The 19,022-nt window shown below is 37.4% G+C and overlaps 1 long non-coding RNA gene across 1 annotated transcript in view; it reads right to left on the bottom strand.

Annotated features, from left to right (window-relative positions):
• The window catches only part of LOC141938816 (uncharacterized), a 39,624-nt gene extending 29,059 nt beyond the window's left edge, over positions 1-10,565 (bottom strand). The window contains exons 1-2 of the long non-coding RNA XR_012627398.1: positions 10,477-10,565; positions 10,213-10,279 (exon numbers count right to left, since the gene is read on the bottom strand). This is a non-coding gene — a long non-coding RNA (uncharacterized LOC141938816). The remainder of the gene's footprint in view (positions 1-10,212; positions 10,280-10,476) is intronic.
• Positions 10,566-19,022: the final 8,457 nt, after the last annotated feature.

Here is a 19,022-nt window from a genome sequence, read left to right as displayed (position 1 = left end):
GTCACATACATTTATGCAAAATCACTCAACAACTGGTGAAACCAAGCAATTCAGAGCAGTAGTATTTTAGAGATGCTTTGCACAAGTTACATACTGATCATCCAGCTGTGGAGAAGCTGACCTAGGGCTGTCCGAAGTATTCAGGCTGATAAACATCTTTACACCAAGGCTGGCCTTTCAGAAAACAGGCTATATACTAAGAGCAGTTACCAGCTTTCAGTATAAAATAATAAATATTAAGACTCAGAAGCAACCTTTATATCTTCCTAAAGTGACATCATCTTATCAAGGTAGCTGGGACTACTGCATAAGAAAAGTGGTGTGCCATCTGTGAACACAGGGAGATGTTGGTTCCCCTCAGCTCTGGTGAGGGTATATCAGGAGCACTGTGTCCACCTCTGTGCTCCCCACATACTGGAGCAAGTCCAGCAAAAGGCCACAAAGATGACTAAGGGACTGGAGCATCTCTCATATGAGGAGAAGCTGAGAGACTTGGAACTGTTCAGCCTGGAGAAGGCTCAAGGGGGAACTTATCAATATGTATTAATGAAGAGGGGAAAGGGATTGAGATGATGGAGGCAGACACATCTCAGTGGTGCCTGGTGACAGGGCAAGGGACAACTGGCACAAATTGCAATACAGGCAATTCCATTTAAACATAAGAAAAACCCCTTCATTGCAAGGGTAGTAGCACACACAGCATAGCCTCAGCAGTCTCTGTTTTGCACGATAGCTAATCAAAGCTAGATGACTATGCTGCACAGCACCTATCCCTTCAAAACCAGATAACGGTTCCTTTAAACACTACATTGCGCTTTCTTTCCTTGTGACTTTATTTTTTTTTCTGTGTCCAGGTAGGTCTAATTGATGATACTTTCTCAGTAATGTCTCATTCTGAAAATCCCAGTAGCATTTCAGATAATATAGGAGAACATAGCTGCTATAAGTCATCATTTCTGTCAGTTGATGGTGTTTTCTATGCATCCTGAAGATACATTTTAAAGTTACAGAATACAATCAAAACTTACTATAGATTTGAAAAAAGAGAAAGGTAGAGTTTCCAGAAATTAGTACAGTATACTTTTTATGCAATTTAGCTTGTTTCATTCATTTTCAAACTGCCTTTTACCTCTCCACTATTGTATGCATCTCTTAAACTGAGAGGATCACATGCAATGCCTTTTCTACTCAAATTATTCAAATTGAGGATTGAATTATAAACCCCTTGAAAATTGAGAGTCATTTAATACACTAGCAGGAACATTATAGGTTAAATTTATGAATATGTATCCTTATAATTTGTTTCAGTGCACATGTAGGCATGCACAGATTTTAAGCGCTATTAGGAATTTAAATGAAATATTAATTAGAAAGAAATTACTGAATTTAGCAGCAGAGAGATCTGGACAAGTTTGCTTAAGATTTGTTTCTAAGGCACAAGAGAAAAGGAGACTGATAGTGCCATCTGTTGGCCAATTTAAAATGGACATCATTTAATGGAGGTTTGTGGTCTAAAGTATTATCTGATATGCTTAATGTAACACCAGCAACGTTAACTACCTGAATAGTCTTAGCAGTGAACCACGCTGTACTCAGTTCAGGGTAGTGTGTGCAGAGTACAGTGGGGCCACAACACCCCAACACAGAGCTGGGGAATTGAATATCTGCTCAAACACAAAGAGTTGACCTTAAGAGACTTTTAACGGTGGATTTTTTTTTGATTGATACAGCATGTATAATACATCCTGGAAGACAGTTTTTCAGAGTGGGGCTTCATTACTGTTTTAGTGTGGAGCAGAAGGGCACTTGAAGCAAATCCTCTGATCTTCACTGCTAACTGCACATGGGTTCAGACAGTTGAATGGTGCACAACAACTAGATTGCTGGTGGTGATGTGCTCCAGGTGCACACGTAACATGCTCCACTGGTTAACGGGGCAAAAAAAGTGTGAATTAATGAGCAGCCCATACAACCATAAAGTCTTCCAGCATGCTCACAGCTTGTATGGTGCAATAAACTGCTCTCGAACTACTGAGTACTCATATGACATCCCAAAGTAGTACTTATGCTATGTAAAAAGTCAGATGGCACCTAGGTCATTACAGTTGGCCTCTGATGGACCATGGTAGCACATGGAAATGTTTGTGTTTTGGCCATTTGCTTCACACACCATTTCACTGTCTCTCTTCACTCATCCCATTACCTCCTGTGCCCCACCTCTGTTCATTTCCACACACATTATGAATCATGTTGGCTCTTGCAGGAAATAGAGTTTTCTTTTCCTTTGAATAGTTTTGCTGATCAGTTTCTCACAAACACATTTTTGGCCTTTGCTCCCTGCCAAGCAGGTGTTTTCTTTGTAATGAAGTAGCAGGAATTTGGGGTAATGGAATGGGCCATCATGAGGCTGGCAGGGCACATTCACTTTCCAAATAGATGGTTTCAATCTTTGCATGGGAGAAAGGTGTGAAGAGCTTAGCCGGTAAAGGAACATTCACATCCAGCCATCCATTCAGGCTGTTGACACATTGTCATAGACATCATGTCTCACAGACCGGCAGCCACAATCTGATTGCATTTCAGAATGACATACAAGAAAGCCCATTTAACTGGCCATAAGAGCATAAGTCACTGTCTATGCACAGACTCACAAACCCAGTGGGCCAGAAGTTATGTGGCATCTCCAACAACTCTCTGAGCACCCAAATGATGCAAGTGATCCTGTCCCTACTTGAAATGCAGATGCAGAAGGCCCTTTTCAGTCCAAAGACTGAAAAAGGCCTTTAGAGAATTCTCTAATGGCTGTGGCCATTAGAGAATTTTCTTATCTTCCTAAGATACCCATGACCTTGCCTTATTGGTATATCACGGGTTGCAGGACAATCTCACATGGTAGCCCTTGATGCTTACATTATCATAGGTGCTCTGAGCTAGCCATAACACAACTGTGGACAATTTCAGAAAATCCTACACAACTCAGGAAACCATGAGAAGTAAATGTCTAGTCAGCACTTCCCCCACACTATCTGAACACAGTGGACTTGTGGGTGTCTTTGGAGATTTTGATCAGACTTCTCCCACAATACACTTGCCCACCACAAACTGGTTAGCTACTGACCACTGGGAGTGGTGGCTCACAATACTCCATAGGACCAGTCTTTCAAAGACAGAAACAGATTCCTGAAATTGCATCTGATAATGCTGCAGCTCTGGTGCCAGCTCACAGGAGACAGCATTGACTGTGCCCTTCTGCCTTAAAGTTCTGCACACACTGCTGTTTTCCCCACACTCCCAGCACTGAGTATATTGCCCAGGCCCACAGCTTCCTGCCAACTGAGGACACGTCTTGACAAGAACTTCCAGACTGACAGTGTCCATCAGACAACAGGGTATCTAGGATGGAGAGAATGATTTCTTGGGGAGGGGGGCCTTCCCAGAATAGCTGACCAAGCCTCAGAAGGAAGAAACTTTTCTCCAGACAGCACATCTGTTTGTCCAGTGACAAGACTCAGCATCAGAATGTGGTTAGGTAGTAGGCACCATGGTGCCATTTGTAAAGATGCAGGGATAGAACTACAGCAAGAACACAAGGAGGAAGAGAAATAAAACTTGTTTCGCATGGGCATATAATCCACCTGTACATACATACTTACAGGCAAACATAATTTCTCTATAAGTCCTCACATGGGAATTAAAAGATTAAATAGCTAATGAATATGCTGGCAGCAAGTAGAAACAGTAATAGGCTTAGACAGGATGATGGGCAACAGCACTATATGAAGACAGAGTGAGGTTCTTTTAAAGATTTGACGTCAAGGATATCACTTTTGAAATACATTTACATATTTAGATTTACCTTTGGTTTCTGCTCTCTTTTTCCATTCACGGCTAATTTTAGCAGCTAAGCCACTGACCAAGGTGGAAGGCATAGTAGGGAAACGAAACAGACATTAACAGATTATTAATTTCATGTCCACTCACAAAAAAAAAAAATCAGATTTCTCCTTAAGAACAATAATGTTTCAATGACTATTATCAGGCTTGTCTATATATAATGAAGTCCTTGCAGGGAGAGGGGGAGGGAACCATTCTGTAAAACTTACTCTTCACTGCATGTATTTTTGAGTTGAGAATTAAAACCACTGTTGTATCTCAGGATTATTTACTCCATATACATATGATCTCTTGCACATGAAACTGTCAATGTATTCTATCGTGACAAAAGTATTTATTCCAGACAGTGCAAGAGATTACAGCAGCATGTTATACTCCATAACAGCTTTTGGTCAGATCATCAAAGGACATAAATGATTGTAAAATTATTTGCATAGTTTCACCAAATTCATTTCGCTCTCAATAAGGATCCGACTTTTTAAGTTTGCCATAGCAAAGACATGCTTTATTATTAAACATTTTCTCATTTTTTACCTTTTTTAAATAAGGAGTAGCATAACTCTGTGGGGGTGGGGGTGGTGGGGGGGTGAAGAGCTTTAGGCAATTGACTTTTCCAAAGTGCTTGCAGAGATAATTGGAAAATGTATTGAAAATGCTGCCAATCACCTTAATAGATGCAAAAATCTCATATACTTCCAGAGGGATGGAGATGCTCCTGAGGGACACCAGGAGATCGCTTCACTGTATTTCATAAGAAGTTTCTATTGGAAAGAAATTTCAGGCTACACCATAATTTCATTAAACTCCATTAGACTTCACGTCTGCTCCAAATCATTCTACTCTATGTGCTAATTATTACAGAAGAAACCTTTTTTCTTCCGTTACACAGGAAAACATTAAAACATAAATACAAACCCCCTCTGAATGAAAGCGCTTTAACAATTTTGTAGTGTGAAAACTTCCCTGAGGTGGAGACAAATGACCACAGCAGTCAAAAAAAAATCAGTAGTATAAGAGATGCCTGTATTGTTTCAGTATTTCTTACAAATTTTCTCTTAGATTGTGGTGTAAGACTGTTTTAAATCTTTACTCAATATTCATTTTTGCAGTGTCTACAGGACACTTGGTCACCAACTACAGAAATACTTTATCTTTTCTTACTTCTCTGCATATACTGAAACCAGGGATACAAGAGTCAAATGACGTTACAGATACTATCGCAGTATTTTATAGGACTAAGAATCCTGGAAATTTTAAGAGGCATTTTTTTTCCTTTTAAATTTCACTCATACAAAAAATTTTGAATTTTTTTTAAAAAAAAGTCCCTTACACACCTACATAAAATGATGGAGCAATCAATCTTTTGCAGATTCACTGCTTTTGCCACACAGTTTGCTTTCACTTACCATTTGGAATTCACCAGCTGATATATTTGGATTAGTCTTCCCTGGCTAAGTACCAAAGAGAAGGAATAAACATCACAAAGAAACAAACCTTCCACCATTACTGGTATGTTTTCCAAAACAAATATTATAGAAAACAGGGAAGGAAATGGATAACTTGCTGATCATATCCAGCTCAAACAGTAGGAGTTGAATCTGGTAAAATGGCAATGTAGAAACTTGCATAGAATAACCGTTAATTTTCAGAAGAGCAACTGGCTCACTAGGTATGTAGCACAGCCCCAACTTAAAAGATAGTTTTCTCTAAACCCTACTGACAGTTAACCTAAGCTGCATTCATCATTAAAAGCAAGCCATGGCACATATTGCTCTTTATTCAGCTTCTGTAATCCTGTCTCAAGCCTTTGGTGCACATCAAGAAGAGGAGCACATTTATATGCCAGACTGACACGGTGTACAGTAAAACATTGTACCGAGCTGTCATTCTTCATACAAAAAAATGAAACACAAGATTTACTACTGCCACCCTCAGTGAACTGGAAGAGCAACAGCGACAGCGGGTGGTAAACTATTTTGACTTAGCCATTATCTAACAAACTCACATAAAACCCATTTTGTACATCTAAATCTTCATTACAATGGTGTTGCTTAAAATTGCAGACCAAAACAGGGCTCTGATATTTGATAGCTGAAAATGCCTGTCCAGAGAAGTTATCAAGGATCAGAGAAGTTACCAATGATCACGCGAAAGTGTGGCAAATAACAGGCTGTGTATTTTCTTTCTGACAACAGCACACAAAATAACTGCAGACTAAAACATTTTTGAGCTCAGACAGAAGCTGCTTGGCTACAGATGAACAAAATGGCAAATGCACACATATATTAAAAAGAGACCCATAGAATGTGATCCTGTCTCTTCAATGGCAGTCTGAGTGCCATCAGCTTAGTTTAGATTTTAATTAGATTTTACCATAACAAATACCATAGATTGTGCTACAGCATGTGTACATGAGTACTGCTGCCAAGACTGCTAATAAAATATTATGCCTCTTCACAATTTAGATAATCACAAATCTGCCCTTTTCTTTCAGCCAAAACCCATTCTTAATATTCAGAATGATAGGTTGTTTTAGGTTGATGAAATAGTCAAGATAATTGCAGAAACAGCTCGTTTATCTCACAGATAAAAAAAAGATACAATGACCATCCCTCAACAACAAAATCCTATTTATTATTTCTTAGGATGTTTGCACAAATTCCGGAATGCAGGTTTATGATGATATTTCTTGACCATGCCATTTTACCCTCTTTCACACAGCGTTTTGAAACATACATGTCAAACACTTTTGTGCTCTACATAGAATATTTATAGAAGAATTTAAGTGCAAGTCATATTTTAATTAATGATGGTAGACTGTAACACCAAGAGCCAAAAACCAGCCCCCACAAAATATCATCTTCTCAAAAAAGTTAATGAGGCTCCTTTATACAAGACACCAGTCTATCTGAGATATTTTTATCCTGAAAAAGATTGCTTAGATTACCTATGGGGTTTTTTTTCCTACATTCAGCTTCCTCATTGTGACAATACACTCTGTAGAGGATATCTGGATAAAATAAGGAATTAATTTGGATGTGTTACCCAGTCATAACACTGGACCTTGTGCCTTTCTTTATGGCAAGGAGAAACTTTATTTTAGATTCATATAACTGCATTAAAATAGTTTTATTTTGCAAATTTTCTGAAGTTCTCATTCTTCAAATGCCATACAGAGCCTTTATAAGGGCAATACTTTCCAGATAATATTGGTTACTTCTATGTCTCTACTTCAAAGTATACATTTTTGTTGTTCTAAATGCTTAAGTGATATACTCTTCTTTCAGATAACTGTTTAAGAAAATTTACATCTAGTTGCAAGCTGTCATATAACTGCTTGATGCAACTTATATCAACATCAAGGATATTTTGTATGATAATGAGAAGGTTTTTTTGGTAATATAATCAGTTGTAAATGGAAAATGACATTAAAATACAAAACACTGATTAACTGGTTAAATTTAAAACTACTTAAGTTTAAAGACCAATATTTGTTCAAATATAAAATGTTTGGTTTATTTTATTGAATGAATATAGCAAAAGAGGAGTTGGGTTTGGCTAGTTGCATTTGGGTTTTTTTAATTCATCATATTAAAACTTTTCTGGAGCCAAGTTAATGTCTCAGGTGAGGTAAAACTCTAAAGATGTTCTTACATCTTTCTGACCTAAAGACAAAAGCAAAGGAACTAGGAAGTTTAAGAGGTGTGACCTTCCCACATGTTTTTGAGCTGAAGCCACCAGTAAAACCATCCTATGACATGTTTGAGTCAAAGAAAATATGACAGTTGGTACTTGAATTGAAGCAATATTGAAAGAAATGGTCTTCCACCTCCTAAGGGATATTGAATCAGAAGAAAATATATTTGCCTGAACATGGACATTTCTGCAATATGACTAATAATTCAGGGACAATCATGAGATGGAGTTTCTAAAAGCACAAGAGATTTATCTGTTTATCAGCATTTTTTACTTTAAGCAAATTGAAGTTCTGTTAAAATTTAAAATGCTAGCACATTGTCCTGGCACAGACCAGACTTCAGGCTGTTTCCTGAAAAAGAGATGTGAATTGACCTTGTTAAAAGGCAAAAAAAAGGGGAATTTAATTTGAATGCAAGCGTGTTAATACTAGTCGGTTGGTTGTTTCAGTATGAGACTCTGAGGAGCTGTTTTTAAGCAACAAAGTTTAAATACTTTCGTTAGGTTTGCAGGCTGTCATTAAGATCACTACCTTTTCCCACTGATGCACTCTATTACCGATAGAAGTGGATTCACTAACACTTAAATGGAAATTCCTTTGCCAACACATAAGCTGATTTAGTTATCCTTAATGTACTCCTAGAGTAGACTACTGCTTGGTTTTATTTTACTGTAGTGAGAGCATTCCTTCAGATACACACTTTTTGCACTAATATGAACAGGAACATTTTAGCATTTGTCAGCTATGCGTTGCCGAGATGATTAATAACTGTTATAACCACACTTGGGGCTGATAGATGTCTACACAGATCTGTTTCTCTTTAGTGGGATGGAAAACACCCGAAGAATTACCCAGTAAAAAGCTTTGAAGCATTGACTGGAAAAAAAATAGATGGCTGTGAGCAAGTAAGAATAAGCAGACAAGAACACAATAAAACTCAAATGTCATACAAATAGTTTTTGTGACTATATTTAGCAAGAGAGTGCCAAGAACCCTCCATTTTCTCCTGCAAGAGTTCCCATTATTATCCCAATGTTAACGCCCTTTTGGGGGTACAGATAACTGATATGAAAGCCTAGATCCAAAAAGCCAAGTTCAAAAATTTGTGAGATTCACTGTTTTTCAATTAGCTGTGGAACTTCCAGACAAATGAAATCTAGGAGTTTTTTTTCATCTACAGAAGAATTTTTAAAAATATTCACAAAGCAAACCCTCACAATTTTCCAGATGTACTCATTTACAAAGGATTCACCAAATAACCAGAGGACAAGATTCTCTTACAACTTCCACCAATCCAAATTAGGACAACTGAAATTAAACTGAATGACAGCACTGTAACAATGGCATAAATGATAAAAGAGTGTTAATTTTATTGCCTACAGCTGCCAGAAAACTGTAGAGAATACAAGAAAAACAGAATGTGTGAAGGGCCTTGCATAATACTTCATCTTCCCACCAGCCAAGAGTGCAATCCGGGCAGTGCTCTGAGGAGTGAGCTGTGCATCATCTATTATTCCAGCACTTTAGAAAATTCATACATCTTGAAACATGCACTACCTTAGATGCTAGTGATTAAAACAGATAACTGACTTGTCCAGATCTCCGTGGGCATTAAAACATGCATTTATCTAGGAAGGCAAATGACTATTTCAAGCTGGGTGAAGGTAGCACAAGGGTTAAGAAAAAGTTTAACAGCCATGTTATATTGGAGCAATCATTGTAATGCCAGTGCTCTGGGCAATGACAATCTGTTAGCTCTTTTCTAAACCCAGTACAAGCATTTGTAATGCAAATGTTAGCTCACTGAATATATAGTATGAATGGGTGTACCAACAGTGCCAGGGAGGGGAAGGATCACGTGGCCCCATCCTCTCTCCACAGCAGATTTGCTCCCTTTAGCTCTTGTTTACATCCCTGGGTTTTCTCTAATCTAGCTTTAAACGTCATTAAGCACAGAGATTGCTGTTCAGGACTGGTTATAGTATTTGTTAGCCTTGTCTCTCCTCCCAGCATATAGCGGATTGATGTATACAGTGAACAGGCTCGATTCCCCCTTTCATGTGATTTTTAATGAGGTTTTGTTGAGTGGCATTGGTGGCACCCTGAGTTTAGCACTCTATAAACAATCTACCTTTTTAGCAAATAGGAACAGGAATAACGACCAAATGTTTTGAAAAATTTATGGCTCTATCTTTTTAGAAATCTGTACACTTGGTAAAGAACTTAGAAAAACTGGGAAACTCAGTCTCCAACTGAGAAAGGTGCAAGGGTAAAGAATGGTATGAAGGAAAATGTTTCCTGCTTGATGTTGCCATTCAGTTAGCTGCACAAAATATACAGATAAATCATATGCATACAGCCTTTTGTGTGCTCATCACCACCCTATAACACTAGCTTACAACCATTTTTTGTTTGGATGCCACCTTAAGAATTTTACCATTTAAGTGCTGAATACCTGCAAAACCAATTTAAGCCCACTGCAGAGCTTATTTTTCTAGCATTTCATGGACCTGCTAGAAACAGGCCTTAAATTTGTTTGCTGAGGGCTCTGTAGAACAAATTGGAAACTTACATAAGAATATCTAGGTTTTTTGTGACAAAATCACTCCAATGACACTTACCATGCAAGTGAATGGAAAGATTTTTTTTTTTTCAGTTTCCCATCACGCTTGATTAAAATAAACAAACCTGCCAGGAATGAACGAAGTGAATCTGGTTACTTATCTTGGAAGAAATTAGCTGATAAAAATATATCACAAACAAAGCACATTAGCCACATTGAACAGTTCAAGCAAGATCTGATGGCCAAAACCACAAACGGAAAACTGGATTTTCAACTTATTTTTCCTTTCCTTCAAATACATATGTGAAAACTAGGAACTCACCAAATGTTCAAGGAGACAGCCAAGTTCTGCCAAGGTAGACATCTCTGTCAGAGCAGTAGGTATGAAATGGAATGTCAGGGGGTTTCTTGCATAAGTGCTGAGATACAGTAGAATGCACAGCTTTCTGCCTTTAGATCTACAGATAGAAGACGACAGTGATGACTGATGTGACTTAAAAATTACACTGGAGCACCTGCCATGACGCACAGGCTAGCTGAAGGACACACAAGAAGAAGTTGCTAAATGGTCTGCACTGAGAGTGCAGACTTCCACATAGTTAAAATGCCTACAGAAGACATGCAGGGATGGGTAGAGAATACAGTATAGGCAAGAAAGGCAGAGAACTGCTCTTGCCTAATGCCAATTTTCAGTAGCAAGAGAAATTCTTATGCCAATTTGTGTATTTATTCATAAAGCAGTAGGACCTTGCAATCCCACTGATTTAGTATGGGTTCATTCGACTGAGCACTGTATAAATAAAAAGTAAAACAGCAATGAAAAGTAGATACACTATTTCTACCCCCATGTATTTACTTATTCAATAAATCACTGCTTCTAAACATGAAGACAGAAAGTATGAAAACATATGAATACATTTTCAACAGTATCTAGCACCAGAGCTATTAACAAAATCTGAAGTATTTAATAGTAAAGGCTAAAGTTAAACTGATATTATCTTCTAACACCAACATAATTAAAGCAGCAAAAAGAGCCTGTTTTCTCTTCAAAACAGGAATAAGCAAATATGTACCATTATACCATGGAACTGAACAGCTATTTGTGTTGATACAGTAAATGAACAACTTGAACACAGACAAGTCTTATGTGACTGAAAATCACCTGTTCTCCCAATAGGCTCATGCCCCTAAATGAAGGTGATTATTTTGAAAATCCAACACTTCATGTAAAGAGCTTCAATGATTAAATGAAGCACTGTTTCTCAATTTCTCTCATTTACAATTAATGTCCCACAGAAACCTTCTTGGTTTTGTTCAAATCGACCCCCAAGCACGCAAGTAACTAAGAATCAGTACCCTTCAGCTACCCGGCTATATATCCTGAAAATAAAATGAGAATAGTGAACTGCCATGGGGCGGGGCAGGGCATTTAACTTTGTACTTTAGAGAGTAAAAGAGTTGAACTAGTCAAAAACTACCTTAGAGGAAAAGACATTTTACGATTGATAGCATATGGCAACTTACCTTATTGTGTTCCTCAACGTACAAAACAATTCAATTTTGAATGTAAACAAAGAAAATTATTAACACTTAAAACCAACAAGGTTCATATTTCTTCCTCAAAATAATTGTTGAAAGACATTATCATTATTTGTTAGGGAAAAAAAAAAGAAGATATGATTCTATTTAGCATATCAATGAAATCAGAAGGGAAGTCCTACTGAAGGACTAACTCTCCTTAATGCCCTTATTCTTCCTTCATTATGCCATCAATGTCCCATGACAACAACATTAATTTGACATGGATGAGTTATGACCCACTGTTTCTTGCAAAACTCTCAAGAAGCCCAAGGCAGGGTTTTCTACTTTGGGTATTGGGGCCAGAAAGACCATACATAAAACCAGTGCAGTAGAAGGAGCAATTAAGCTACAGGTTGTTTTGCTGTAAGCAGTTAACCAGCTGTGCCTAATAAATTATTTGATTATACAACATCTTATAGTTTTGACATCGATTGTAACCATGCATAAAACTAACATTCAGTGACTTTATATTTGCTTCTGTGATTATAACATTAATTCCTCCTGGCACTCATTAGTGCACCCTGGCAATCCAGCACTATTAGTTTTTCCATACAAATGGTCAGCATGCTCACACCACCTCAGAAATACGGACTAATAAAATACAACAATCCTGAGAAGGATGTGGGAAATGATTGCTGTTCCTATTTACTGTTGAGAAACAGACCTGTGCAAGGCCACTCGCACAGACAGCAGAAATGAATAAGAAAGAGAAACTGAGGCACATATACATCACATGTGTGTATATATACAATGGACATACACACATGTAAGCACACATACACACACAAAACACAATTCAGTAGAGGTACCCAAAAAATTCCTGAACTAGAAGCCGAACATATATATATATATTTTTTTTTTATAGATAGAATACCATGCTAATGCACACACTCTGTTTCTGGCACTTGCACTACCTTACTCAGCGGCTCTCCATCATCTCATATGTACTGCTTCATGCTTGGGAGCTGTAGCTATGGACATCCCGTTTCCAAGTCCCACACTGATGCTGTACTACTGTGCCTTCTCACAAAAGGGGAATTTGCTCTGCTAAGACAGACAAATTACAAGGTCTTGCACAAACTTGAATTAAAAAGTCACTGTGAAACAGACTTCACAACCACTGCAAGTCTGAACAGCTGCCCCCCTCGACCACATCCATTTCCTAAAAAAATGCTGGCACATGAGTCCTCTTCATAGAGGAGAGTCATCTTCTCATGTGACGACAAAGAACCATGAAAGGCTGTAATTTTTCTTCAGCTAAAACTTTCAGTTCTCCAGTGAGGACCTAGAAACTGTCAAGAGGACCATCACACATCACATGTAACAAAGCAGTGAATTAAGCATGTCTCAAAAAAAATTCAGACAGCAATTCATAAACTATTAAATGCAAGATTATGAATAACAAATAGATGAATGTAAATTCAGTTCTCCATGGATAATACATACACAAAAATGCTAATTTTTCAGGCTAAATTATTCACAAATGAGTCAATCAGCCCTATTCCCTCACAGACCACTATTTCCAGAAGCTATTTATAAGTGAGACAAAATTGGTGTGCTTGTATCATCTATTTCTGTACAAGGGGAAAGTGCATGATAATCCTCTTTCTACTCCCTTTATTAAGGCATTCCATGAACATGAATGGCAACAATGAACACAAGAACAGTGAGAGCTAAATTGCAAATTGGTGGATTTGGCTAACATCACAAATTTCAGTAGTTCTGATCAGGCACTTAATAACAAAATACCTCATTTATTAAGTGATGTAGTCAGCAGAACTCCGAACAGAACAACCCATTTCAAAATTCTGCCACCATCATGTTAAATAACTGTTGTACAGGGACTCTTCCTAAAACCAAAATATCTGTAATTCCCAGGAGCAGTTACAATTGGAAACCGTTATTGCAAAAAAGGCACATGACACAGAGCTGTTCTTCCCTAACTTCCTAGCCAGTTGTACTTCCCCCAACCACAGGATGCCCTCCTACTTGGAGGGACTTAGCTCTCCTGGGCAGCAGAGAGAAAAACACACCTGAGTTTCATTCCCACAGAGCAAGATTTCAACACGCTACAGTTTGCTGCACACTATACAAACCAGGAAAGCCAGTGGTATCCACCAAGTCTTCCTTCTCAGCAGAATAGCCATATCTCTGATTCATTTTCAAAACTGGAGCAAGTCCTGATAAAAGGACTTTTCTGTTGAAAGAAGGATCAAGCACTTGCCTACAGGTTTAGAAGAACTTTGCTGAACTGGGACATCAAAACCACCTGTGATTCATGCTCTCTCTCTAATGTTGCACCAAGCTCCGTAATTGCCACACCTTTGCCACCTATAGCCATATCAGAATCAAGGAGTAAGTTAATGATACTATTTTACAAGCAAACAGTTGCTATGTTAGTCACTTCAACAACTTTTAGAAGTTAAGAAAAAAAGAGCCACCACAGAGACACCTTTTTTTCCAGGTACAATTTAAAGGTTAAGCCAGACAAGTCCCCTGAGTAAGGATCTAGTGAGATCCAAAGGCTCAGCTTAGGAGACTTGATGCTGTATGAGCAAAGGAGAGGCTGCTCAACACCGCTTCCGTCAGCAACAGCTGAGTCTCCCAGAACACTACCTCATTTACCAATGAAACATCCCAATTAACTTATACAGGGATTATCCATATGAATTCTCACTGAAATTAATGTGGCCAAATGTCTTTCTTGGCTTTGTGGAATTGAATCCTCATTTACATGTGGCTGAGCTCCCCCCTGCACTCCTTCCTGTAAATGGCACATGCTTTACCCTAGATGTATAAAGTGACGATGGCATTAAAGGGTTAAGAAAGAAATTGTTAAACATGATGTAAAAATATAGTTAGAATTAATTGAAAATAAATGGAATGCATTTTTAACAGTGAAAACAACTTTGGTCTAATTTTTTCAATACTGATTCACACACAGATAACAAAGAGAACACAGATTCAACTAAAATCAAATGAGATTCAAAATTGCTTCCAGAGTTGGTGCTGAAAACAAAGCATGCACAAGGGTCTACTACGCTGCACTCTTGCAAGGCATAAACAAGGTCTGCAATAAACTGCTTGATGCTCTCTTGCTGGTCATAAAGCTATGAAAAAAGGGGTATGCCATTTTTTATAACACTTTAGGGTCCAATGCAATACAAAATATACCTGGCTTTCTGGCAGTACATGCTTTGGGAGCAGATTCCAGTGACTTTGAGTTTTATATACACTTTTGTGATACAGGAACTGAACATATTTTTAGTTGGATTGGACCATTAGGTAGCTATAGCTATTCTCAACGGACAGTGTAAGCAACCAGCATTCTGAACCCCAGTGAAAATATAAATCATTAACAAAAAGACTAAAATGATTTGATATTTCCAGTATTAAGAAATATTTTTGTATTCCTTTTATACTTAAAAGAAACATTAACTATTCTAAAAATATTTAAATTATTTTGTCTTCATGTGGATGCAAGAATATCATAACTCCTCTAAATTCACATTTGCTTCTTACCACAGTTATTAAAAGACTGAAAAAAATGTTTTAAAGTATTGCAAAATCATCAGAACTAAAAAAAATTCTTACCTTCTTAAGGGATAAAGAATATCATGCACTTTAATTAGAATAAAATTAATATTGAAGTACTTCCACTTTACCAAACTTTAAAAAAAAAATCCCTTCCATAAAAATAATTACAAAAATGCTAAAAAATCTAATAAATAATTGCATTATTTATTAAATGCAATTAAGGATCATAGAATTGTCTAGGTTGGAAAAGACCTTGAAGATCATCCAGTCCAACCATTAACCTAACATTGACAGTTCCCAACTACACCAGATCCCTAAGCTCTATGTTGAAAGGATGCACTCTTTCATTTTTATAAGGCCCTGTCCTTGGTTTCCTTATTCTCTATTCTGTTTCTAAAGACTCTCATTCATTAGTACAAAACCTCCACTATCCCACTTATCAGAATAACTTATAGCTCTCCTTCTTTACTCCAGACTTATTTTTGAAGAACCTGAATGGAAATACCAGTCTCTTTGCCTACCATTACCTTACAGATATTCAGCTCCACAGGGCAGTGCTTCCAACCTTCTCCCTTTCCTAATCAACTCAATCACCACCACCTTCACCTCCATTATTTAGGGTGGTCAGCTGAGCATCATCTCCAGAGCCACATTGTTTTAGCTGTATAAAAATCTTACCAGTCCCTCTTGCAGAGCAGTTCTGCTAGATTAGCCTTCCTTACTGAGGCACAAAGCTGGGGGTTTAGTCCAAATACTCATTACTGTGCTGCAATATGAGTACAACACCTTTCATCATGTCCCTGATGAATCCAACCCAGCTCCTTCAAAATGTTTTGCAAAAAGCCATCTTCTTTGATCATTGCTTTGATTACACTGCTATTTTTGTTGCACCCTTTGATGTGGTTCCCCTGGTTATTCACCACAAGGCCTTCCTTGGCCTATCCTGATCTCCGTACCTCCTCCATACCACCACACATTCACAGTCCACACTGACTCCTTCCTTCAGTTCTCACTATCTCTAGCTTTTAGCAACCTGTTATTAATTTTGCTTCTGACAAATATCTTTTTGTCTTCTCCTTACCTACTCATCACTGTTGGAAGGACTTCTTCACAGACTGGCACAAAGGTCTTTTTTCAAATGTTTAACATCTTTTTACCTTGACACCCATGCACAGACAGCATGTGAGGCTACATAAGGAAACTTCTGGTTTCTTTGCGTTGTCCAGTCTGCTGACATCCACGTATTATTTCTTACTATATTGGGATAACAGGTTCTCTGGGGAGTAGAGTGCCTTTTTTTTTTTTTTTTTTCCCCATTTATAGTATTCCTAACACAAAGCAGCCATGTTCCTAGATAATGTAAACCAAATAATGAACAGTAATAACCTTAAACTGAATTTCCTAGGTTAGTAATGCATTAGTTTAGAACTACTTGTAGTGCCTTTTACTTGAAAAAAAATGTACATGTTCTCAAATCTGAACCTGTTTAACACAGATCTTAATGTGTTACATCTTGATGTGTAGTGAATTCCAGCTAAGTTAAATATATCAACTTTATCATTAACACAGCATTTTGCCTGGGCAACATACACTAAATTTTATCTAAGATATACACAGGAAGTACAAACAATAAGAACATTACCAAAAAGGTCTTTTCTTTAGGATCAACGGATTTGCGTTAAAGGCAAATTATTTCAAAACAAGTTACAGAGGCAATATTCAACCAAAATGACTACTATCAGCCATAAACATACAGGACCCTCTAACTACCCAGGGTAATAAGTCTTGTATATTATTGCTGGGAATTCCTTCAAAGCCCAAATCATTTTTAGTTTGCAAAGCTCTCTAATTTATTTTCCATGGTTGGGAGGAATCTGCTGCTAAACTAAAAATACAGTTTTACCCCCCATTATCTCTGCACATAAAGAGTCACAGAGCTTCGGGCTAGAATTAACATGAGATAGGCTATTATGACTGTAAGAACATTTAGCAGTCCCTGTTGACTTTGTGGTTTGTAATAATAAATATCCTCCCCATAATCTCTCGCTCTTTTTTCTGAACCTGATGCCTTGAGGAGTTCTTGAAGCTTGTGATAAAATGCTAACGGTATTTACCTATTTTGTTGCCAGCCTGGATTTCCTTTTCTCCTTGAGCAAAGTCATTTAAAGATACGATATTTGCAAGCAAATGCTTTTAAAAGCATAACCCTTGATTTCATGAATGCCCTACAGAAATATGATGTCCTACTGTACTTGATTACTGATGCAAAACTAAATCAGCTTGTACAAAGTAATGGCACTATTTTAAAATGAAGTGTTGGCTCTTTCACCAAGGAAGAACCTTGCAATCAGATGTGAAGACTATAAAAGACGTAGTCTGCAACTCAAAAGTATCTTATCATCACCAATCAAGGTAATAATTAAAACCAGATTTCTGTAAGGAAGAGTTAGGCATTTAGAGGGTTTCACAAAGTACTGAACTTTATGCACATACTAAATGGAGCAAAGTATTTATTAAGATGCTGAGAGTGACTGAAACTAAGGTGTAATCTTGCATACCTAAGTATCTTACCTTGATATGCTATTTCCATGCAACAAAAAAATCTTACTTATCTGTCTCTTACATATATCAAGGATGGCTGGGTTTGGGGTTTTTTGTGGTTCGTTTTTTTTTTTTTTTTCCCAGAATTGTTCACAAATACATTCAGGAGTAAAAAATTAAGATGAAGACAACATCCTTTAAATGTTCTGAGTTCCTGTTACCAAAAGCTCTTCATCAAACTCTAACAGTAACATTTCACATTTAAGATACCACAGTTTTTCTTTAACTCGTTTTTGCCATTTTTTACTTACTCAGAAGTCTGTCAAGTGAATTCAGTGGATTATTGAGCAAAATATGCACATCACAAAGCCCCTCTCACATCAAAAGACAGTTTCAGTCTCCATAGATGTCACACAGTCCTCACAAGAACAAATTAAATCAAACCATGCTTCCACACCTAGATGTGTATTTCCCTCTATCCTGTACACCTTGTATGCTGTAAGGAATAGAAGAGTAGTAGTCTATTGGCAACTGATCCTTTTTAGACAGAGAAAGCAAGAAACAAGTTACAAATAAGAACAATATACTCTCTCTGCTTCACATACACACACAGTTCAACTTAAAATGTGAACAGATGGGAAGCAAGACATTCAGGTATTTCAGATTCACCACATTCCTCAATATTTTCATAAATATAATTAAAAATATCCTTTTTGGGGAAAATGAAAATATTTAGAATTACAAACCATTTCCAAATACATAATCCACTGACCGTTCCGTAGCTCACTGGCCTGATTCCCATTGCAACTTCATTTATTTTAGCATTATTCTTACTTGACAACATTTCACTACTGACATTATTTGCAGACAGTTAAATAGTTTTCCCTTATAAAATCTATCTCATAATTTTACTCTCAGTGTTTCTAAGGGTTATTTCATACCTGTGTATTTGCTAGATGCGACTCCCCTGTTTCTCCTATGAAAGCTATTTTTCAGCTCTCATGAGCATTCCACAAAAGTTGCTGGAAAGTTGTCTAATCTGCAAGGTGAGGGTGAGAAGTGCTGTATAAAACACTTTTTTATACTTGTACACATAAATAAGTGATTTCATTTTGAACAAAGCAGAGAAAATTAATTTCAGAACCACGGCACCAGAGGGAACCTCCAGCATCTTACAGATGCACCATTTTCACTGCTCTTCTCCACCTT

Source organism: Strix uralensis, chromosome 2, assembly GCF_047716275.1.
Source record: "Strix uralensis isolate ZFMK-TIS-50842 chromosome 2, bStrUra1, whole genome shotgun sequence".
Taxonomy (NCBI): Eukaryota; Metazoa; Chordata; class Aves; order Strigiformes; family Strigidae; genus Strix; species Strix uralensis.
Note: the sequence above shows the minus strand (reverse complement) of the source record. Positions and strands in the feature narration are given on the sequence as shown.